The 24,042-nt window shown below is 37.7% G+C and overlaps 1 protein-coding gene across 3 annotated transcripts in view; it reads left to right on the forward strand.

Moving 5' to 3' along the window:
* EXD2 (exonuclease 3'-5' domain containing 2) overlaps positions 1-24,042 on the forward strand; it is a 96,051-nt gene that overhangs the window by 26,640 nt on the left and 45,369 nt on the right. Inside the window, exon 1 of one of the 3 annotated variants that reach the window (XM_059914502.1) lies at positions 7,599-7,664. The exons of 1 other annotated variant lie outside the window; for it this stretch is intronic. The gene's annotated coding sequence lies outside the window, so the exon portion shown is untranslated. One more of the 3 variants, XM_059914504.1, reaches the window with a different exon arrangement.

Here is a 24,042-nt window from a genome sequence, read left to right on the forward strand (position 1 = left end):
CTTTTTAAGGCTGAATAATATTCCATTTTTGGTACATACCACCATTTTGTGCAGTCTGTTTTTATCAATCCTCAACAAGATAAAAGCTTGTGCCAAAGTGTAAACTACCTATGTCAGCAAGCACCATGTTAAGTTCCCTTCACATTTTTGTTGGAAGATTTTTCAGTGAAGGAAGCAGAATGCTGATTTACATTCCATAGCAAGGTCATTTGCTCATTTCACCCCAGTATTTTGAGTAGCATTGGTAAAATAAGTATTTAGAGACACAGCTTTAGACTGGAGATTTGGGAATCAACATCTGTAAAAGAAAAAAGTCCAAACTAGGACCAAGATGCAATTTTTGCATAATATAATTTACAGCCTCTTTCCAGGAAGAAATTAGAATTTCTGATTAAATGCTCACAACTAATGGGATTATAACTTCTGAGAAACCAGTTATGCACCCACTCACCCTTCAGTTAAGAGTAATAGTTAAGAGTATAGTGACTTTTACCAAATATACTTTTCTTTTTTGTATCTAGTCTAAAATAATTTTCTAACCAGTCTCTTCCTCTCAGATATCCCTACCAAAAGTAAATCTTTGAATTTGACTTCTTAAAGGATAATAGTTTTTAAAAAATCATGATAGGTGCAGATATGAAATGAATGTGTCAAAGATTTAATTTAACTCATTAATTAATGAGGGAATTGGAAAAGATGTTACAATCAGTTCAAAGGAAAATCCAAAGACCAGACAAGTATCTAAGCCCATGGGAAATGTTGAAACCAATTTTCTTAATAGATGCAAAGCTCGCTTATTGGAGGGTGTGGGGGGCAGGGACGTCAATAGAAGCTTCACCTAACAAATTTATTTGCAAATCTAAAGACAATAATTATTTACATTACTATTAGTTTTTTTTTTACAAATTAGCTTATATCTCTTCAGTTTTGTACAACAGTTCAAAGTCAGTAAAAGGCATAAATCCCATAGAATCTGATAAGTGGCAAGAGTGTATTTAAAACAATGCATAGTTTCCAATTTCCCAGTAATCTTTTGGTCCATTTAAAAGTATTTCACACTTTCTCCTATATCCTACTACAGAGCTTCTTCCTTATTGCAAGAAATTTTGAAAAATTTTTAATGAATTTAAAATTTTTTAATGAAATTTTTAATGAAATTTTGATATATGCTCATATCAAAATTCTCTGGAAATTTTTCTTCAACACTTGGTTCTAACATTGGTTGCTGATGTGGGAGAGTAATGCAGGAGTCTCGAAAGAAGTGATTTTCACTGAATTCTCATATTTTTAGCGTGGCACCCCTATCCTTAACTAGATAAGGTAACCTCTACCCTCTCCAGGGAATCAATCCTAAACCTTCTGCAGGGGCCCGTAGGGGAGTGACTTGGGAGCTAGGGAGGAGCTGGTGGTCTGCTTCCAAAGTAGACTTTTAACCAATTATTGTGCTTTTAGTCCCAACTTTTACCTGCTTCTTGAGGTACCTGGTGCTGCCAATTCTAGAGTCTTTTGGTGGTTCTCTGGGACAAAGCAGGCTTGCTCTTAGCCTGTCCTTTGACAGAAGATGAGTCGGCTAAGTCAGTTCCCACCATCCCTCTGCTTTCCAGCTTCCAAAATGTTAGTGGTTTTATGTCCTGTTCTGTGAGAGACTGACTATACAAATGGACAAATAGCCATACCACGTATGGCAACAGAACACTGACCCCTAACCTCCGCGGCAACCAGCCTCTGGGGCAGTCAGCCCAGAAGTGTCAGTGAGTCAGCTTCCTTGTATCTTGCCCCCACTTCCAACACTGGACCAAACAGAGAAAGCCAAAACTATCACAGAAGAAGCCTGGCTTCCATTTAGCCTATCCCCAGCTTCCCCGTGACAATGAACTCCATTCAGAGAATATCTAAAGCCTTCCCTTGTTTTCACTATAAAGATTTCCCACTTCTCTGCCTGCCTTTGAGTCTTTGCCAAACACAAGTGATGGCGGCTGACTCCCTGCCACAGCAAGTTCTGAGTAAATAGCTTCTGTTTTTTCTCATTTGGGTGGACTTCATCTTTTTCTATATCGTTTTACCTTGAAGCTTTGTGTTTTCCCATTTTTTAAGAGGGATTTCAGGAGGAAGTGGACTTATATGTGGCTCAGTCCATCACCTTTAACTGGTGTTCTCTTTCTGTGCTCTTTTCTCTGTGACCTAGAGGCCAGAGTCTACACTTTTCCCCCAGCTCCAGAAAGCCCAAAATAACCTTTGTCTTTTCGTCTTGCAAACCTGGATGCAAAATTCAACACCTATTCAAATTCCTCCAAAGAATCTACTGGAACAAAAGCATTAGAGAATAATATAGACTTAATGGAAACCTACCTAGGAGGGAGAGAAGATGAAGTTGCATAACACGCACCCCCCGACCCCGCATAAAGAACTTAAACTCACATCCCCGAACACTTTAAACACTTTCTCTCCCAAAGTGTCTCCTCCGAGGTATCTTTCTCCCAGGAAGATTCAGCCTTTCAGCCTTTCAACCCCTATTGTTAGATGAACTTGTCTCACTGGGGGATGTATGTGTCTCACCCTCACTCTAAGGAGGCTTCATGAATTTCTTCTAAATGAATTCAGGCATCTTTCCCAAGAGGTAGTCTCATTCCAGCTCCTTAAGAGAAAAAAAAAGTTCTGATTCTCTAAACCACCAAAAAAGGATACCTTTTCTCACTTGCTGACAAATACTCTTTTTGTGTTTCCAACTAGCTTGTAAGCTTCTTGAGTGCATAGCTACATATTTTTATAATCTGTATAGTACCTAATAATATTACAAAAGTTTATAGATGTGATCAGCAGGCAGAAAGGAGCAATAGAATTTCAATGGAAGGAAATAGGATATTCAGAAAGAGCCTATTTAGTGGTTCCTCTAAGTTTTGACCTTTATCTTCAAGACACTAAACAAATCCAGTAAAGGGTATCCACCTTTATTGTACATCTACTGGGCACTGTATTCAGCAGGTTTAAGTTGACCTGTGTGGCATGCATTCATTATTAGTATCTTTCATTTCCTGTATCACTTAGGGATTGGGTTCTATTGCTAGTAACAAAGACTTGACTGCATGGCATAAAAAAATTAATTTATTTTCTCATGTAAAAGAAGTTCAGAGGTAGGTAGTTCAGGGTTAGTACAGACTACAGAGGGAATCAGGGGTACAGGCTTCTTCCACCTTTCCACTTCACCTTTCTAGGTACCTGACTTCCATCTTCAAGGTGCCACTGCAGTGGCAGAGGGCTGTGTAGTGCCAGCCATCAGGTCCTAGTCTCAGCAAGAAAGAAGTAGAAGGGTAATGACAAAAAGGCAAAAAAAAAAAAAAAAAACCACCAAAAAATCCCCCCTTTTTAGTAACTTTACCTAAAGTCCAATGCAAAAACTTGTTTATACCTCATTGGCCAGAACATAGTCACGTGGCCACCATAATTATTCACAATGGAGACAGAAAAATGTATTTTTTAGTGCATTTAATACCCTGACTTCTGTTACTAAGTAGAGAGGAGAATGGATATTGGGTAGGCCACTAGCACTTCTGCCACAGTTCCTCTTAAATTTTCTGTACATGATGTCCTAATGCTTGGCATTAAGTTATCCTTGGAATCAATAAATAAATGAATAAACCATTTTTAGATAAATCAAGCAGTTCACAGCATGATCTCTCTCTCTCTTTTTTTTTTTTTTGTAATTAATTGACTTTATTTCTAGAGCAGATTTAGGTTCAGAGAAAATTCTAACATAAAGCACGAGTTCCCATATGCCTTCCCCCCAACCCTCCCCCCACCCCCTTGCCACACACGCACAGTTTCTCTATTAACATCGTCCACTGGTGTGGTATGTTTGTTACAATTGATGAACCAATACTGATACATTATTACTAACTAAAGTCTATAGTTTAGGATTTTCTCCTTGTGTTGCACAGTTCTATGGGTTTTAATACATGCATAATGTCATGTATCCACCATTACAGTATCATACAGAATAGATTCACTGGCCTAAAAACCCTCTGTGCTCCACCTATACACCCCTCTCTTCCTCCCCAGGAACCTCTGGCAACCACTGATCTTTTTACTGTTATCATAGTTTTGCCTTTTCCAGAATATAATGTAGTTGGAATCACACAGTATGTACCCTTCTCAGACTGGCTTCTTTCACTTAGCAATATGCATTTAAGGTTCCTCCACATCTTCTTATGGGTTGATAACTAATTTCTTTTTATCACCGAATAATATTTCATTGTATGAATGTAATACAGTTTTGTTATCTATTCACCTATTGAAGAATGTCTTGGTTGCTTTCAATTTATGACTAAAGCTGCTATAAACATTTGTGTGCAAGTTTTTGTGTGGATTAAGTTTTCAACTCATTTGTGTAAATACCTAGGAGCATGATTGCTGGATTGTATGGCAAAACTATGTTTAGCTTTGTTAAGAAACTGACAAAGTATCTTCAGAAGTGGCTGTACCATTTTGCATTCCAGCCAGCAATGAATGAGAGTTTCTGTTGCTCCATATCCTTGTCAGCACTTGGCATTGTAGTGTTTGGATTTTAGCCATTCTAACAGAATTTAGAGAATCAATGAAATACTGGTATCTCATTATTGTTTTAAGTTACAATTCCCTAATAACATACAATGTTGAATATCTTTTCACATGCTTATTTTGGATATCATATAACTTCTTTGAAAGGTCTATTCAGATCTTTTGCTCACTTTTTAATTGGGTTGTTGAGTTTCAAAAGTTCTCTCTGTATTCTGTATAACAGTCCTTAATTAGATATGTGTTTTGCAGCTATTTCCTCCAAGTCTGTGGCTTGTCTCTTCATTCTCTTGTCTAATAAATTTTTGGCATAAAGTCGTTCATTATATTTTCTAATTTCTTATATCTCTGCTGTATTTTGCTATGTTCCCCCTTCTAATCCTAGTATTATTTATTTGTTGTTATTTCTTTTCTATCTGGATCAATCTCACAGAACTTTTTTCATTAGTGTTTTCAAAGATCTAACCTTAGTTTTGTTGGCCATATGAATAGCATCTTTTTCTATTTTATTAATTTATTCTCTGATTTTTGTTATTCTCTTCCTTCTAGTATTTTGGATTTATTCTTTTGTTTTTTCTAATGTATTAGCTGATCACTTATGTAATTGATTTTTAGTCTTTCTTATTTTCTAGTGTAAAAAGCATATAAGGTTATCAATTTACATGTATCCTATAAATTTTCTTATATGTATAATATTTATTATTACTTCTCAAATCTAATATTATAAATTTCCATTGGGATTTCTTTTCTGAGCTTTAAATTACTAAGATTTTTTAAAAAAAATTCTCCAAATATATGGAGCTTTAAAAACAATCATTTTATTATTGATTTCTAACTTAATTGTAATGTGGTCAGAAAATGAGATCCGTATGATAGCATTTTTATTTCAGTATGTAGAAAGTTGCTCAATGGTCTAAATCAAAATTAATTTTCTTAAATCTTTGTTTTTAAAGTATGTGTGTGCTCAAAATACTGGGTGCAGAGTTCTATACATGTTCCTTAGTAAATGTTAATTAATGGTGTTGGAGACAATCCTGCAATCACTGGTGAGTCTTGGATGTCTTTTCATATTTAAGAGTGCTATAGGCTGAATGTTTTGTGTCCCTTCAAAATTCATATGTTGAAAACTAACTCCCAACATAATGGTATCCGGAGGCAGAGGCCTTTGAGAAGTGATTAGGTCATGAGGGTGGAGCCCTCATGAGTGGGATTAGTGCCTTATAAAAGAGGCCCAAGAGGACTTCCCTGGTGGTCCAGTGATTAAGACTGCATCCTTCCAATGCAGGGGATGCAGGTTCAATCCCTGGTTGGGGAACTCAGATCCCACATGCTGCATGGTGTGGCAAAAAAAGAAAAAAAAGAAAGCCCAAGAGAGCTCCCTACCCTTGGTTAAGTGAGGACACAGTGAAAAGACAGCTGTCTATAAACCAGGAAGTAGGCACTCACCAGACAATAAATCTGTCAGCACCTAGATCTTGGACTGTGAGAAATAAATTTCTGTTGTTTATAAGCCACCCAGTCAATGGTATTTTGTTATTACAGTCCAAAGGGACTAAGACAGAGTGAAGTACTAAAAAGTTGACTGGAAACTATTTATGCATAGATGGGGCTTGTTGACTGGGCCTTAAATGTAGGGTGATTGCTTATGGATGTAGACAGTTTATTATGGGATCCCTCAAATGATATATCCTTCCATTCTAATCTAATTTCTATCCTCTAAAATTATACTGATATTTGTTTGACTGCTATTATCTCCTCTACTGTTCTTTTTCTTCTTTGGGCTTATAAACTTTTCACTCCTTTATTTTCATTAAAAAAAAAAAAAAAGAAACCCCCCCCAAAAACCATCACTTTTTATTGATGTTTGTATGCATTCAGAAACCCACCATAAATATGCAACCTGAACACACATGTAAACCAGCACTCAGATTAAGAAACAGAACATTATTAGCACTTCAAGAACCTCCCCATGTTCTCTTCCAGAGTCACTACTTCACTAAGAGTAATCACTACGTTTGTTACCCAACCAAACTTGGGTCCGCTCACCTGCGCATAGTAAAGCCAATCTGCTGACACTGGATTGTGGTGTAGGAAAGTGCAGCATTTATTGCAAGACACCAAGCAAGGGTCCAGGCAGCTAGGGCTCAAAAGATCTGAACTTCCCAAAAAAAAAAAAAAAAAAGATCTGAACTTCCCGATGGCTTTCAGGGAAAGGTTTTTAAAAACAGGGTGTGGGAAAGGGGTTGTGGGTGTGAGTGATCAGCTTGTGGACATTCTTCAGATGGGTTGGTGATGAGGTACTAATACTACTACTGTCTCATGAGGTTATGAATATTAAATGAGATAAAATATGTAAAACGTTTTGCAAAGTTTCTAGCACACTGTGATCACAGTCATCAAATGGCAGCTATTATTATCCCTTATATTGTTTATGCACGTCTCATTTCTCCTATTTTACACATTCTATGACAAAGCAACAGCACATAGCACACATTAGCTGCCTCACAAATAACAGTTGCTGATAAAGACTGGGTGAATGAATGTTTTAAAATATAAATGGAAGGTATTGTGGTTATTGTAAAAGATGGCATAAATTATTATAATGGCTATAGTATAAAATGCGCTGCTAATGAGGAATACATTATTTAAACAAGTGTCTCTTCTATTTACCTTCATTATTTAACAGTTAAGAAAATCTATGCAGTGGAGAAACACTACTGGAGCTAATTAGTAAGGACAGTTAGATGTCCCAGATTGCATTTGTAAGGGTTCCAGAGGCTTCTTTCTTTAAAACCAAAACAAACAAAAATATCACCCGGAAACAAAAACAAAAACACCACTTATCCGAAAAGATGTTAAGGCTTTCCAATTTTAACAAATCTTTTGTTCAACAGTGGAGAAACTCGGGAGGCACCAGCTGCCCCCGACTGCTTCCGTACAAGATGGCGTCGTCCATTTGTACACCCCGACTGGGGTTGTCCCTTTAGCCCGTCACAGGACCGGAAGTGGTTTCGGTCCTAGTGGATCCGGGTGGGTGCGCGCAGGTGGCCACAGAGGTTCCAGTTCTTCAACGTGAGGCGCCGCAGGTGTTCCGGTGGGGTCCAGGGCCGCAGGTAAGCGAGGATCAGGGGCCGGCGAGGCTGTTCTCCAGACTTGTGCGAGTGGCGGAGGGGGTTTCCAGCGCGGATTGAGGAGAGGGCTCAGGAAGCTGGCGATGTCACCGTGTGCGGGGGCGACTGCTTGCGGGGACCTCGTTTTCCCCAAGCGACTTGGCCCTGCCTCTCTCCCCGCCCCGCTCGCCCGTGGCGGGGGCGGTTCAGCACCCAGGTACGCTCCGAGGGCTCTCACCTCGGTCCGCAGCCTCCCACGCCCTTCCCTGGCCGCCTTCTCGGACCCCCTTTTGCTCTCTATAGGAGTACATACCAAACCTTCGTGGCTTCTTTTTTTGTTGTTGTTAATTTAATTTAATTTATTTTTTATACAGCAGGTTCTTGTTATCCATTTTATACATATTAGTGTATATATGTCAATCCCAGTCTCCCAATTCATCCCACCACCACCCCACCACCTCCCGCCCCTCGCCTTCGTGGTTTCTTGACCCAATTAGCTAAAACGGAAGCACCGCTCGCAGCATCTGGCAACTCCTTGGGCGCTGCGTGTTGCACGCGTCCACAGTTAGAGTTTGGTCCCCTCCGTTCGTCCTCCGCCCCCATTGTTACCACCTCTTTCCTCCCAGACCACACCCGCTGCTCCGGGCCTTGCTGGGGGCCAACTCTTTCCCTTTTCGCATCCCTGGAATAGATCAGAACCAGAACGTTAATGATTATTTATTACAAAATTGATATCTGCTCGTTAAAATATAAACGAAAACCAAACCTTTATAAACCTTTAATATATTAATGGACGCAAACTCCCTTAGATACCCATTCCTTGAAAACACTCTACCGTATTTTTTTAGTTGCATTGCAAGGGTAGAAGGAACAGCACTGAAAGGTTTTGTTAATATCTAAGTTACGAGGTACGGGAGAAAAGAGGTTTAAGAGGGGGAAGGAATTATAAATTTTGGTCAAGTTGAGTTTGTTTTAAAAAATGTATTTATTCTTCTATATTTATTTTGGTTGTAGTCCATGCATACAATCATATCAAAAATTTAAACAAAATAGATCCTCTTTGACCTATCTCTTTACATCTCCATCTTTTCTTCTTTAATCTCTTGACCCCAAGTAAAAACTGTTATCAGTTTGGGGTGTTTTTTCTATTTCTTTGTCTTTACATTTATTGATATGTGTTTGTACACATAAGTATGTAAGATTTTGTGTTAAACGTTTACAAATGTGGCATATTGTACCTCTTCAACAACTAGACGTTTATGCTTAAAAATGGGTCTTGGAACTTTTTCTTTGTCAATATGTAGACATCTAGCATATTCGTTCTACCTGCTCTGTAAATTCCAGAGTGTGTTAAGATCCCATTGTATATGAGATACCATAGGTTGCTTACAGTTTTTCACCATTAGGCACGGTGTCGCAGAGAACATCCTTCCACCTGCGTCTGTGTGCTTGTGTGAGCGTTTGTCAAGGATAGAAACCTGCAGGTGGAATTAGTGGACGTTTAATGCCAAACTGCCCAACAGTGTATAATAATACCTATTTCCCCAGCTCTTTTAAACATTTGATGGTATCAATCTTTTTTACTTTTGCCAATCTGATGGGTGGAAAATGACTCTAATTTGGTGTTTTAATTTGTATTTCCCTAGTCATTGGTGAGACTGAGCATCTTTTCATGATTGTTGGTTATTTGTATTACCTCTTTTGAGAAATGTCTCATTTCTGTTGGGTTGTCTTTTATATATGGTAGTGTTTTATATATTCAGGATATTAATCTTTTATCATTCATATATATTTGAAATATTTATTCCCAACATACTACATTTTAAAGTTGTTACTTATCTTTTAACCATATGGCATCTCTGTAGAATGAAAGTTGTAAATTTTCTGTTTAAATGTATCAGTCTTTTACTATGTGTATTTTGCATTTTGTGGCTTTCATTCCTTATCCCAGTGGTTCTCAAATGGGAGCTATTTTGCTTTCTAGGAGCAACTTGGCAATGTCACGAGACATTTTTTAGTTGTCATCTAGTGGGTAGAAGCCAGGGATGATGTTAAACATCCTACAATGCACAGAAAAGCCCCTATAACAAAGAATTTTTCTGGCCTAAAATGTCAGTAGTGCTGAGGTTGAAAAACCCTGTTCTACCTTGAGGCAGAGTTTTCTCTTATGAGTATGTTTTCTCCTGTAAGTTGTTATATGGTAGAGTTTTTCTCTAATTCCTGTGTGTGTGTGTGTGTGTGTGTGTGTGTGTGTGTTTGTGTGTGTGTGTGTGTGTGAGAGAGAGAGAGAGAGAGAGAATGGTGTGTGCCTTATTATTCTTTCCAAACAATATCACTCTGAATATCAGTCCATTCTTGACCCACTAATCTAAAATGCCACATTTATCATGTACTAATTTCTTACCCACATAGTGTCTGTTTCTGGACTCTCTTCTGTTCTATGTCCTAGTTTTCTATTTTGCTGGACCAATACCATAACATTCTATATCAAATATATATTATACTTTGATATCTAGTAGTGTAAATAGTCCTCATGATTATTTTTATTGTTATTTTATTGTACGTCATATACTTTATCAGCTCACATACTCATTATTTAATCAGTGTTTTCGGGGTAGTCTTACAATTTTCCAGATTAATTTTAGAATCAGCTTGTCAAATAGTTTTTTTGTTTTGTTTTTTTTGTTTTGTGTTGTTTTGTTTTGACTGCATTGGGTCTTTGTTGCTGTGTGCGGGCTTTCTCTAGTTGTGGCGAGCAGGGGCTACTCTTCGTTGCGGTGCACGGGCTTCTCATTGCGGTGGCTTCTCTTGTTGTGGAGCATAGGCTCTAGGGCACGTGGGCTTCAGTAATTGTGGCACACGGGCTCAGTAGTTGTGGCTCGCGGGCTCTAGAGTGCAGGCTCAGTAGTTGTGGTGCATGGGCTTAGTTGCTCTGCGGCACATGGGATCTTCCTGGACCAGGGATCAAACCCGTGTCCCCTGCATTGGCAGGTGGATTCTTAACCACTGTGCCACCAGGGAAGTCCTCAAGTAGTTTTTTTTAAAGTTGCTTTATTGAGATGTAATTCATGTAATTTGTTGCTTAAAGTGTACAGTTCAGTGATTTTTAGTATATTCACAGTTATGCAGCCGTCACTACAACCTAATTTAGAACATTTTTATCATCCCCCAAAGAATCCCATACCTATTAGCAGTCACTCCCCTTCCCATTCCCCAACACCCTAGCCCTAGAGAGCCACTAGTCTTTCTGCCTTTATAGATCTAAATATTTTGTATAAATGGAATCATACAATTTGTGGTATTTTGTGATTGGCTTCTTTCACTTAGCATAATGTTTTCAAGGTTCACCCATGTTGTAGCATGTGTCAGTACTCATTCCTTTTTATTGGTGAATAAAATTGTATCCTATGGTGTATTTGTTTCCTAGGGATATGGTATCGAAGTGAGGCAAACTGGGTGGCTTAAAATAACGAATGTATTCTCTCACAGCTTCGGAGGCTATAAAGTCCAAAATCAAGGCGTCAGCAGGACTGTGCTCTCTCTGAGGGCTCTAGGGGAGGATCCTTTCTTGCCTCTTTCTAGCTTCTGGTGGTTGCCAGCAATCCTTGGCATTCTTTGGCATTCCTTGGCTTGCAACTGTGTAACTACAACTTCTGCCTCTGTTTTCTTTACATGGCCTTCATCCCAGAGTGTCTATCTTCGCATGGTAATTCTCTCTGTGCAACTCTATCTCTGTGTCTCTTCTCCCCTTCATGTAGGACACAAGTTATATTGAATTAAGGGCCCACTCTACTCCAGCAGGACCTCATTTTAACTTAATTAGGTATGCAAAGGCCTTTTCCAAATAAAGTCACATTTGTAGGTAATGGGGGTTAGGACTTTAACATATCTTTTGGGGGAACACAATTCAACCCATACCATTATGGATATGCTACATTTTATTTATCCATTCATGAGCTGATGGACATTTGGGTTGTTTCCATTTTTTGGCTATTATGAATAATGCTGCTGTGAACTACTGGGTGGACATGTGTTTTCATTCCTCTTGGATATATACTTAGGAGTGGAGTTGCTAGGTCATATGGCAACTCTATGTTTAATCATTTGAGGAACTGCCAGATTATTTTCCAAAGCAGCTGTACTATTTTCTGTCAACATCAGCAATGTATGAGAGTTCTAATTTCTCCATATTATTGCCAGCACTTATTAGCTGTCTTTTTAATTAGAGCCATCCTCGTGGGTGTGAAGTAGTATCTCATTGTCGTTTTGATTTGCATTTCCCTAATAGCTAATGATGTTGAGCATCTTTTCATGTGCTTATTGGCCATTTGTATATCTTCTTTGAAGAAACGTCTATTCAGATTCTTGCCTGTTTTAAATTGGTTTATTTGTCTTTTTATTATTATGAATTTTTAAATTTTTTAAATTTATTTTATTAAAAAATTATTTTTTGGCTGTGTTGGGTCTTCTTTGCTGCCCACGGGCTTTCTCTACTTGCAGTGAGCAAGGGCTACTCTCTGTTGTGGTGTGCGGGCTTCTCATTGCGGTGGCTTCTCTTGTTGTGGAGCACGGGCTCTAGGCGTGTGGGCTTCAGTAGTTGCAGCATGTGGGCTCAGTAGTAGCAGCATGTGGGCTCTAGAGCACAGGCTCAGTAGTTATGGCACATGGGCTTCGTTGCCCCACGGCATGTGGGATCTTCCTGGACCAGGGATTGAACTCGTGTCCCCGCCTTGGCAGGCAGATTCTTAACCACTGCACCACCAGGGAAGTCCCGTAAGAGTTTTTTATATAGTCCAGATACATGCCCTTGCAAGATCTATGATTAGCAAATATTTTCTCCCATCCCATGGGTTTTTTCACTTTCTTGATGGTCAGTTCATTTTTTTGTTTGTTTGTTTTTTTGTTTTTATTTCCATTACTCTAGGAGGTGGATCAAAAAAGATCTTGCTGTGATTTATCTCAAAGAGTGTTCTTCCTATGTTTTCCTCTAAAAGTTTTATAGTGTCCGGTCTTACATTTAGGTCTCGAATCCATTTTGAGTTTATTTTTGTGTATGGTGTTAGGGAGTGTTCTAATTTCATTCTTTTACATGTAGCTGTCCAGTTTTCCCAGCACCACTTATTGAAGAGACTGTCTTTTCTCCAGTGTATATCCTTGCCTCCTTTGTCGTAGATTCATTGACCATAGGTGCGTGGGTTTATCTCTGGGCTTTCTATCCTGTTCCATTGATCTATATTTCTGTTTTTGTGCCAGTACCATATTGTCTTGATTACTGTAGCTTTGTAGTATAGTCTGAAGTCAGGGAGTCTGATTCCTCCAGCTCTGTTTTTTTCCCTCAAGACTGCTTTGGCTATTTGGGGTCTTTTGTGTCTCCATACAAATTTTAAGATTTTTTGTTCTAGTTCTGTAAAAAATGCCATTGGTAATTTGATAATGATAACATTGAATCTGTAGATTGCTTTGGGTAGTATAGTCATTTTCACAATATTGATTCTTCCAATCCAAGAACATGGTATATCTCTCCATCTGTTGGTATCATCTTTAATTTCCTTCATCAGTGTCTTATAGTTTTCTGCATACAGGTCTTTTGTCTCCCTAAGTAGGTTTATTCCTAGGTATTTTATTCTTTTTGTTGCAGTGGTAAATGGGAGTGTTTCCTTAATTTCTCTTTCAGATTTTTCATCATTAGTGTATAGGAATGCAAGAGATTTCTGTGCGTTAATTTTGTATCCTGCAACTTTACCAGATTCATTGATTAGCTCTGGTAGTTTTCTGGTGGCATCTTTAGGATTCTCTATGTATAGTATCATGTCATCTGCAAACAGTGACAGGCTTACTTTTTCTTTTCCAATTTGTATTCCTTTTATTTCTTTTTCTTCTCTGATTGCCGTGGCTAGGACTTCCAAAACTATGCTGAATAATAGTGGTGAGAGTGGACATCCTTGTCTTGTTCCTGATCTTAGAGGAAATGCTTTCAGTTTTTCACCACTGGGAATGATGTTTGCTCTGGGTTTGTCGTATATGGCCTTTATTATATTGAGGTAGTTTCCCTCTATGCCCACCTTCTGGAGAGTTTTTATCATAAATGGTGTTGAATTTTGTCAGAAGCTTTTTCTGCATCTATTAAGATGATCATATGGTTTTTCTTCTTTAGTTTGTTAATATGGTGTATCACATGGATTGATTTGCGTATATTGAAGAATCCTCGCATCCCTGGGATAAATCCCACTTGATCATGGTGTATGATCCTTTTAATGTGTTTTTGGATTCTGTTTGCTAGTATTTTGTTGAGGATTTTTGCATCTATATTCATGAGTGATATTGGTCTGTGATTGTCTTTTTCTGTAGTATCTTTGTCTGGTTTTGGTATCAGGGTGATGGTGACCTCATAGAATGAGTTTGGGAGTGTTCCTTCCTCTGCAATGTTTTGGAGGAGTTTGAGAAGGATGGGTGTTAGCTCATCTCTAAATGTTTGATAGAATTCACCTATGAAGCCATCTGGTCCTGGACTTTTGTTTGTTGGAAGATTTTTAATCACAGTTTCAATTTCATTACTTGCGATTGGTCTGTTCATATTTTCTATTTCTTCCTGGTTCAGTCTTGGAAGGTTATACCTTTCTAAGAATTTGTCCGTTTCTTCCAGGTTGTCCATTTTATTGTCATAGAGTTGCTTGTAGTAGTCTCTTAGGATGCTTTGTATTTCTGCAGTATCTGTTGTAACTTCTCCTTTTTCATTTCTAATTTTGTTGATTTGAGTCCTCTCCCTCTTTTCCTTGATGCATCTGGCTAATGGTTTATCAATTTTGTTTATCTTCTGAAAGAACCAACTTTTAGTTTTATTGATCTTTGCTATTGTTTTCTTTGTTTCTATTTCATTTATTTCTGCTTTGATCTTTATGATTTCTTTCCTTCTACTAACTTTGGGTTTTGTTTGTTCTTCTTTCTCTATTTCCTTTAGGTGTAAGTGTAGATTGTTTATTTGAGATTTTTCTTGTTTCTTGAGGTAGGCTTGTATTGCTATAAACTTCCCTCTTAGAACTGCTTTTGCTGCATCCCATAGGTTGTGGGTCATCGTATTTTCATTGTCATTTGTCTCTAGGTATTTTTTGATTTCCTCTTTGATTTCTTCAGTGATCTCTTGGTTATTTAGTAACGTGCTGTTTAGCCTCCATGTGTTCGTGTTTTTTACGGTTTTTTCCCCTGTAATTGATTTCTAATCTCATAGCGTTGTGGTCAGAAAAGATGCTTGATATGATTTCAATTTTGTTAAATTTACCAAGGCTTGATTTGTGACCCAAGATGTGATCTATCCTGGAGAATGTTCCATGCGCACTTGAGAAGAAAGTGTAATCTGCTGTTTATGGATGGAATGTGCTATAAATATCAATTGAATCTATCTGGCCTATTGTGTCATTTAAAGCTTCTGTTTCCTTATTAATTTTCTGTCTGGATGATCTGTCCATTGGTGTAACTGAGGTGTTAAAGTCCCCCACTATTATTGTGTTACTGTTGATTTCCTCTTTTATAGCTGTTAGCAGTTGCCTTATGTATTGAGGTGCTCCTATGTTGGGTGCATATAGATTTATAATTGTTATATCTTCTTGGATTGATACTTTGATCATTATGTAGTGTCCTTCCTTGTCTCTTCTAACATTCTTTATTTTAAAGTCTATTTTATCTGATATGATTATTGCTACTCCAGCTTTCTTTTGATTTCCATTTGCATGGAATATCTTTTCCCATCCCCACACTTTCAGTATGTATGTGTCCCTAGGTCTGAAGTGGGTCTCTTGTAGACAGCATATATATGGGTCTTGTTTTTGTATCCATTCAGCCAGCCTTTGTCTTTTGGTGGGAGCATTTAATCCATTCACATTTAAGGTAATTATTGATATGTATGTTTCTATTACCATTTTTTTAATTGTTATGGGTTTGATTTTTAGGTCCTTTTCTTCTCCTGTGTTTCCCACTTAGAGAAGTTCCTTTAGCATTTGTTGTAGAGCTGGTTTGGTGGTGCTGAATTCTCTTAGCTCTTGCTTGTCTGTAAAGCTTTTGATTTCTCTGTCGAATCTGAATGAGATCCTTGCTGGGTTGAGTAATCTTGGTTGTCGGTTCTTCCCTTTCATCACTTTAAATATATCGTGCCACTCCCTTCTGGCTTGTAGAGTTTCTGCTGAGAAATCAGCTGTTAACCTTATGAGAGTACCCTTGTATGTTATTTGTTGTTTTTTGCTTGCTGCTTTCAATAATTTTTCTTTGTCTTTAATTTTTGTCACTTTGATTACTATGTGTCTCAGCATGTTTCTCCTTGGGTTTATCCTGCCTGGGAGTCTCTGCACTTCCTGGACTTGGGTGGCTATTTCCTTTCCCAAGTTAGGGAAGTTTTCTACTATAATCTCTTCAAATATTTTCTCGGGTCCTGTGTCTCTCTCTTCTCCTTTTGGGACCCCTGTAATGCGAATGTTGTTGCATTTGATGTTGTCCCAGAGGTCCCTTAGGCTGTCTTCATTTCTTTTCATTCTTTTTTCTTTATTCTGTTCCGTGGCCATGAATTCCACCATTCTCTCTTCCAGGTCACTTATCCGTTCTTCTGCCTCAGTTATTCTGCTATTGATTCCTTCTAGTGTATTTTTCATTTCAGTTATTGTATTGTTCATCTCTGTTTCTTCTTTAATTCTTCTAGGTGTTTGTTCTTTAATTCTTCTAGGTCTTTGTTAAACATTTCTTGCATCTTCTCGATCTTTGCCTCCATTCTTTTTCCGAGGTCCTGGATCATCCTCACTGTCATTATTCTGAGTTCTTTTTCTGGAAGGTTGCCTATCTCTACTTCATTTAGTTGCTTTTCTGCCATTTTATCTTGTTTCTTCATCTGGTACATAGCCCTCTGCCTTTTCATCTTGTCTGTCTTTCTGTGAATGTGGTTTTTGTTCCACAGGCTGCAGGACTGTAGTTCTTGCTTCTGCTGTCTGTCAGTTCATTTTTTAAAACGTTTTTTTTAAAATTAAGTTTGCATTTAATTTACTACATTATTTTGAGTATTTCTGTAAAACAATCTCTTGTTTATTAAGGAAAAATAGGGTAATTATAGTACCTTCTGTAGAGAGTTGTTGAAAAGATTAAATGAGTAATGTATATATGAGTATACATGAATATGCATGTAAAGAGCCTGGCACATGATATGTGCTCTGTAAGTGACAGCTGCTATAATATATCTCTGCTCTTCCAGTCTTCTTCTATATCTTCAGTAAAGCTTTCTGTTTTGCTTCGTATTGATCTTGAACATTTCTTGTTGAGTTTACACCTAGGTTTGTGTGTGTGTACATGTGGTTGTTGTTTAAAAACATGTGGCTTGTGGGACTTTTCCTGGTGGCACAGTGGTTACGACTCCATGCTCCCAACACAGGGGGCCTGGATTCGATCCCTGGTCAGGGAACTAGATCCCACATGCATGCTGCAACTAAGAGTTTGCAACTAAGGAGCCCTCAAGCTGCAACTAAGGACCCTGCGTGCCACAACTAAGACCTGGAGCAACTAACTAACTAAATAAATAAATAAAACAAAAAACATGTTGCTTGTAGTTTTAAAACAGCTTATATTGCTATGGGATTTTCTTCATATTTTTGTAATGGGTATGGAAAGCTATTGATTTTATATTCATCAAACTTTCAAAATTTTAAGTTGTAAAAGTTGTGACTTGTTTACTAATCCAGGTGATTCCAATGCCTCCATTCTGATAGGAACTGTCCTTTTCCATTCTGCCTTCTTCTGCCCTGATTTGGATCTTCTTTCCCTCTTGGCCATGCTATTGTGAGTCTTCTAACGGGTCTCCCTGCCTCTAGCCTTGCCCTCCTCCAGTCCAGCACCCACACTGCTACCATGGTGTTCTTTGAAATAGGAGCCTGAACTTGTCACTTCTCTTATAAGTCTGTTATTGGCTTTCCATTACCTATAAGGTTTTATCTTTCAGGGTAATAGAAGGCTCCTCACAACTTGACCTATATCTACTCCTTCTAGCATCATCCCTCTCTGTTTCCTTACTTGCACATTGTGCTCTAGCACAGTGCTATCCAGTAGAAATATAATGTGAGCCCCATAATAATTTAAAGCTTTCTAGTAGCCACATTAAAAGTATAAAAAGAAACAGGTGAACTTAATTTTAACAGGTTTTATTTAACCCAGTATATCCAAAATATTATTTCAACGTAAGATGTAAAAAATTGGGAATTCCCTGGCAGTCCATTGGTTAGGACTCTGCGCTTCCACTGCAGGGGGCACAGGTTTGATCCCTGGTCAGGGAATTAAGATCCTGCAAGCCACATGGCATGGCAAAAAAAAAAAAAGATATAAAAAATCAATATAGAATTAATAGAGATAGAAAGTATAATAGAGATTACCAAGAGTTGGGGGAGGGAGGAATGGAAAGTTATTGTTTAATGGGTACAGAGTTTGTTTGGGATGATGAAGTAGTTCTAGAAATGGATAGTGGTGATGGTTGCACAACCTTGTGAATGCAGTTATGCCACTGAATGTTACACTGAAAAGTGATTAAAATGGTAAATTTTGTGTTATGTATGTTTTACTACAATAAAAAAAGGTCACCTTAAAATATCAATATAGAAATTATCAGTAAGATATTTTTTACTTTTTTTAAAGAGTAATTCTTCAAAATTCGGTATTTTACACTTACAGTATGTGTTAAATTTGCTGGTACTCTTTCACCAGTACCACGAGGCTTCGTGCCTTTTGTATCCTTGCACATGCTATTCCCTCTGCCTTGTGCACCTGGAGAATGTTTGGTCACTTTTAAACACCAGTACCAGTCTCAGTGCTTATTGCTCTCAGCGAGTGTTTTTCTTAATAATCCCCCTACTCTTTCCTCTTTGCCATCCCTGTACTCGTGTGTGCTTCTGTTGCTGGTGTTTCCTCACCAAATTGCAGCTTGTTCAATACACGCATTTCTCGTTTTCTGAATCCTGCATTTTTGAAAGCAGCTTGTGCCATTTAACTCTTTTTACCCAAAGTCTAGCACAATGTCTGGTTTATTGAAAGTGCTATTTACATGTTTGCTGAATGAATCCCTTGGCTGGGAAAAAACCCACACAAAATCTCTCCATATAAAAATGAATTAGTAAGTTTTTAAAATATTGCCAACAGTTCCCTCATATGGAGGTACCCCACTTGCTCCTTCAATCTCCCTGTGAGGCCTTTCTTTTTCTCAGGCCACACGTGATAAAGAATAAGTAGGAACCTGATAGCCTGGGAATTCTAGGTCTGAGGGAGCCCTTCTCAATGGAAGCAAATCAATAATACTCTGTTTTTTCAACTTTTCTACTGTAACGTAACCTCATTTTAGTGTTATTAACCATGGAGATAGTTTGAAATACAAAAATAAATTTGAAAAATGAATTAATAAAAACACATGTTAGATGCTGTTATTTTCTTTGAAAACAGAAATTCACTTTTCTATACAAAACCATGTTTAAGTTGGGAGGGGAGGCACAATCAAGATGCAAATTGGTCTCAAAGGGTAAAGTGTTTGGCTGAAACAAACAAGAGGAAATTTAGAAGAAAGAAATGTAAAATTTTGGATTTAAGTGCAAAGTATAAATTACAAGTATATAAAATGGGGAACTCAATATGATTTCAGTGAATTTTAATTTACCACAAACTCTATGAGGGTCATCAGTGTGATTCTGCTATTCAAAAACCTATCATTTCATCCATCATTAATAAAATATAGGGTCCAGACCCTGGGAAGTAATAGTACCAATGTAGTCCACATCAATTAGAACATGTCTCAAGTATTGAATACAGACCTGGGTGCCACATTTAAGAGATACTTTGACAAGCTTGGAGCCATTCAGAAAGATCTAGCCATGATGGCAAGTGGTCTATAAACTAGGTCACGGGAAGCTGATTGGGTTAAGTAGAATGTACTAAGGGGAGTCATAAGAGCTATCTTCACATATTTCACAAGTTCTAAGGAGGGAGTAAACACTTGTCATTTCAGAGGCCAGACTGAACATCAAAGAGAGCAGTTTCTATATAGGGAACTTTTACAGAATGCAAGGACTTTTCAACAAAAACTGCCTCTTAAGGTGATGAACTCTGTTCCTGGACGTATTCAGGTAGAGATAAGGTCATGATCTGTCAGGATTACTGTGGAAAGAAATCTTGAATTGTGTGGGAGCTGAATTTGGCTTCTAAATTTTAACTCTATGATTCTTTGTTTTCCTTTAATAGTTCTGTGGTTTATAGAACCTCAGTAGTAGTCATAGCTAACATTTTTTTAACCCTAATGTGCTAGCCAATATTCTGAGTATTTTCATCATCTTACTGAAGTCTCACAATAATCCTACATGGTAGGTACTATCCTTCCCATTTTACTGAGGAGGAAACTGAGGCTTAGAGAAGTTCAGTAATTTCCCCAAGTTTATATAGCTAGCAATTGGCAGAGGCTGGATTTGAACTCAGGATATTTGACTCTAGGGCTCATGTTGTTATCCTCTACTTTATGCTACTCTCTAAACATTTTAACATATTTGTTTAATTCATTAAAATGAGATTTATTTCAGGAATATAATCATATGTCTTAAACGTTAAGTGGGATATTTACTTTGCCTATCTCTAAAAAGCACCACTAAAAAAACTTATATTTTTCTAATTATGAATATGTACATACTCGTATAGAATTTGAAAAATCAAAACTATTTATAACCCTACTACCCTTAGGTAACCATTGTTATCGGTTTGATGTTGTTGTTTTATACAATTTTTTTTTTTAAAGAATGGCAGATCCTTTCAGTCACTGAAGATAGTGAAGCACTGAAAGCTTTGGATCCCCAAGCAAGTTCTTAGCAAGGTGTCTTAGTCCGTTTGGGCTGCTGTAATAGAATACCACAGACTGGGTGGTTTATAGACAGCAGTTCTCACAGTTCTGGAGGCTAGAAGTCTGAGATCAGATTGCCAGCATGGTTGAGTCCTGATGAGAGTTCTCTTTTGGGCTGCAGACTGCCAACAACATCTCATTGTATCCTTTTATGGCAGAGGTCAGAGAGAAGCAAGGTCTCTTGTGACTTTTTAAGGGCACTAATCCCATTCACGAGGGTGCCACCCTTTTGACCTCATCTGATCCTAATTACCTTCCAAAGGCCTCACTTTCTAATACCAAATATTGGGGGTTGAGATTTCCACATGAATTTCAGAGGGACACAAACATGCAGTCTGTAACACAAGATTTGATTTTTCTCACTCCTAACCCAGTATTGAACCATACTGCTTCTTTATAGTATGAAGGCTCAATAAGGGGAAAACAATTTTGTTTCACATGAATAAACGGATTTTTGTAATTTTGATAATTGAATTAGAAATATTTATCATAGGACTTCCCTGGTGGCGCAGTGGTTAAGAATCCACCTGCCAGTGCAGGGGATACAGGTTTGAGCCCTGGTACAGGAAGATCTCACATGCCACGGAGCAACTAAGCCCATGCACCACAACTACTGAGCCTGTGCTCTAGAGCCTGCAAGCCACAACTACTGAGCCTGCAAGCCACAACTACTGAAGCCCACGTGCCTAGAGCTTGTGCTCTGCAACAAGAGAAGCCACTGCAATGAGAAGCCTGTGCACCACAAAGAAGAGTAGCCCCCACTCGCCGCAACTAGAGAAAGCCCGCATGCAACGAAGACCCAGTGCAACCAAAAATAAATAAATAAATCCATTTATTTATTTATTTAGTTTAAAAAAGAAATATTTATCATAAAATGTTAACATATAATACCTTGAATTGAGTTTTATTCATTCAATAAATATTTATTATTATCAGTTCTGTGCTACTTGCTGAAGGTATTTATATATAAATGAAGAAACCAGTTAAGGTCCCTATACATGCTGGAGATATTTAGATATAAATGAAGAAGCCAGTTAAGGTCCCTATTTTCATGAGGTTTACATTCTAGTGGGAAAGATAGACAATGAATGAACCAGCGGTCATTAATTCTTCAGTTGGGCCAACAGGAGAAAAATCAGAAATATCCCTGAATTTTGACAATTGCATACACTTGTGTAACACAAGCCTCCATCAAGACATGAAACTTTACCACAGTTCCAGAAAGTTCCTTCATGCCTGAAATGCTATTCCTTAGAATTTGTCATATCTGGCTTTTTTTGTCATTCGGTGCTCAGCTTAAATGTCTCTTCCCTGTACCCACCTCTCCCAGAGGCAACTATTGTTCATATTTTTTTCTACCGTAGATTAGTTTTAGCTGTTCTAGAACTTTATATAAATAGAATTATACAGTATCTCTTTTATATCTGGCTTCTTTCACTCGGTGTTATGTCATTTAAGATCCATCCAGATTGCATGTATCAGTAATAAGTTCCTTTTTATTGCTGGTTAGCATTCCATGTAGGTATACCACTTGGGCTGTTTCCAGTTTGGGGCTGTTATGAATACAGCTGTAATGAATATTCTTATACAAGTCTTTTTGTTGATATATTTAATTTCTCCAACTTGGGACTCAGAGAACTGTACCAAATCTGACCTCCTTCATCTTCCAAGTCTTCATTATGTGGATATTGAGTTTCTCAATCCATCCTCTGTGTCTCTGTTCTTACATTTTCTACCTCTTTATCTCTGTGATGCGTTCTGGGTGACTTCCTCAGATTTATCCTCAATTCAGTAACTTTTTCTCTTTCTCTGTATGTTTGATCTGCTGTTTAACCTGTCTATTTTAAAAATTTTAACAGATTTTTTCATATCTAGAAATTCTACTTTTTGTTGCCTCCTGTTCATGTTTGGGATTTTATTTTCCTGAATTTCCCTGGTTGTTACTTTGAAGTCTCTTTCAGATCTCAGTTATAGATATTTTTTTGCTGGCTCTGTGAGCTATTATTATTGATTTTAGGGTTTTGGGTTTTATTTTGTTTTCATTCGTTTGTGAGCACTCTTCTAGGGAGTGATCTTCCGTGGGAGTCCTGCATGTTTCCTGCATGATAAAGCAGTTTTACCATTGCATGGTAAAACAGTTTTATGATCAGCTCTGCTTGGTTCCAACAGAACTGACCAATTCTAAGCATTTTAGTTTTAGTTTCTTGGCTGAGGGTTTCCTTTTTCAAGGATAATGTGAACTTGGGTCCTTTATCTGTCCAGAGTGCAGGTTTGAGGGGCTGTCCTTTCATGAGGGACTCTGTTCATATTCTTTTTTTTTAATTGAATGAAAGATTCTTTATATTCTATAATACTTTACAGCTTTCAAAAGTTTCACACACATGATTTCATATAATCCCAAAATAACCCCCTTTTTTCCTCCTACCCCTCTATTGCCCCTCCCCCTTCCCTCCCCCAACTGGTAACCACTAGTTTGTTCTCTGTGAGTCTGCTTCTTTCTGTTATATTCACTAGTTTGATATATTTTTTAGATTCCACATGTTGGTGATATTATACAGTATTTGTCTTTCTTTGTCTGACTTATTTCACTTTGTGTAATGCCCTCTAAGTTCATCCATGTTGCTGCAATGGTAAATTTTCATTCTTTTTTTATGGCTGAGTAGTATTCCTTTGTATATACTGTATCTTCTTTTTTAAAAAAATTATTGAAGTATAGTTGATTTACAATGTTGTGTTAGTTTCAGGTGTACAGCAAAGTGATTCAGATATATACATCCTTTTTCAGATTCTTTTCCCTTATAGGTTATTACAAAATATTGAGTATATTTTAAGTACTGGGCTATACAGTAGGTCCTTGTTGGTTATCTATTTTATATATAGTAATGTGTATACGTTAATCCCAAACTCCTATTTTATCCCTCCCCCACCTTCCCCTTTGGTAATCATAAGTTTGTTTTCTATGTCTGTGGGTCTGTTTTTGTTTTGTAAATAAGTTCATTTGTGTCATTTTTTTAGATTTCACATTTAGGGGATATCATATGATATTTGTCTTTGTCTGACTTACTTCACTTAGTATGAATCTCTAGGTCAATCCATGTTGCTGCAAATGGCATTATTTCATTCTTTTTTATGGCTAAGTAATACTCCATTGTGTATATATACCACATCTTCTTTATCCATTCCTCTGTTGATGGACATTTAGGTTGCTTCCATATCTTGGCTATTGTAAATAGTGCTGCAATGAACATTGGGGTGCATGTATCTTTTCGAATTAGTGTTTTTGTTTTTTGGGGGTATATACCAAGGAGTGGAATTTTTGGGTCATATGGTAGTTCTATTTTCAGCTTTTTGAGAAACCTCCATACTGTTTTCCACAGTGGGTGCACCAATTTACCTTCCCACCAACAGTGTACAAGGGTTCCTTTTTCTCCGCATCCTCGCTAGCATTTGTTATTTGTGGGTTTTTTTGATGATAGCCATTCTGACAGGTGT

The sequence above is a fragment of the Balaenoptera ricei genome, chromosome 2 (assembly GCF_028023285.1).
Source record: "Balaenoptera ricei isolate mBalRic1 chromosome 2, mBalRic1.hap2, whole genome shotgun sequence".
Classification (NCBI taxonomy): Eukaryota; Metazoa; Chordata; class Mammalia; order Artiodactyla; family Balaenopteridae; genus Balaenoptera; species Balaenoptera ricei.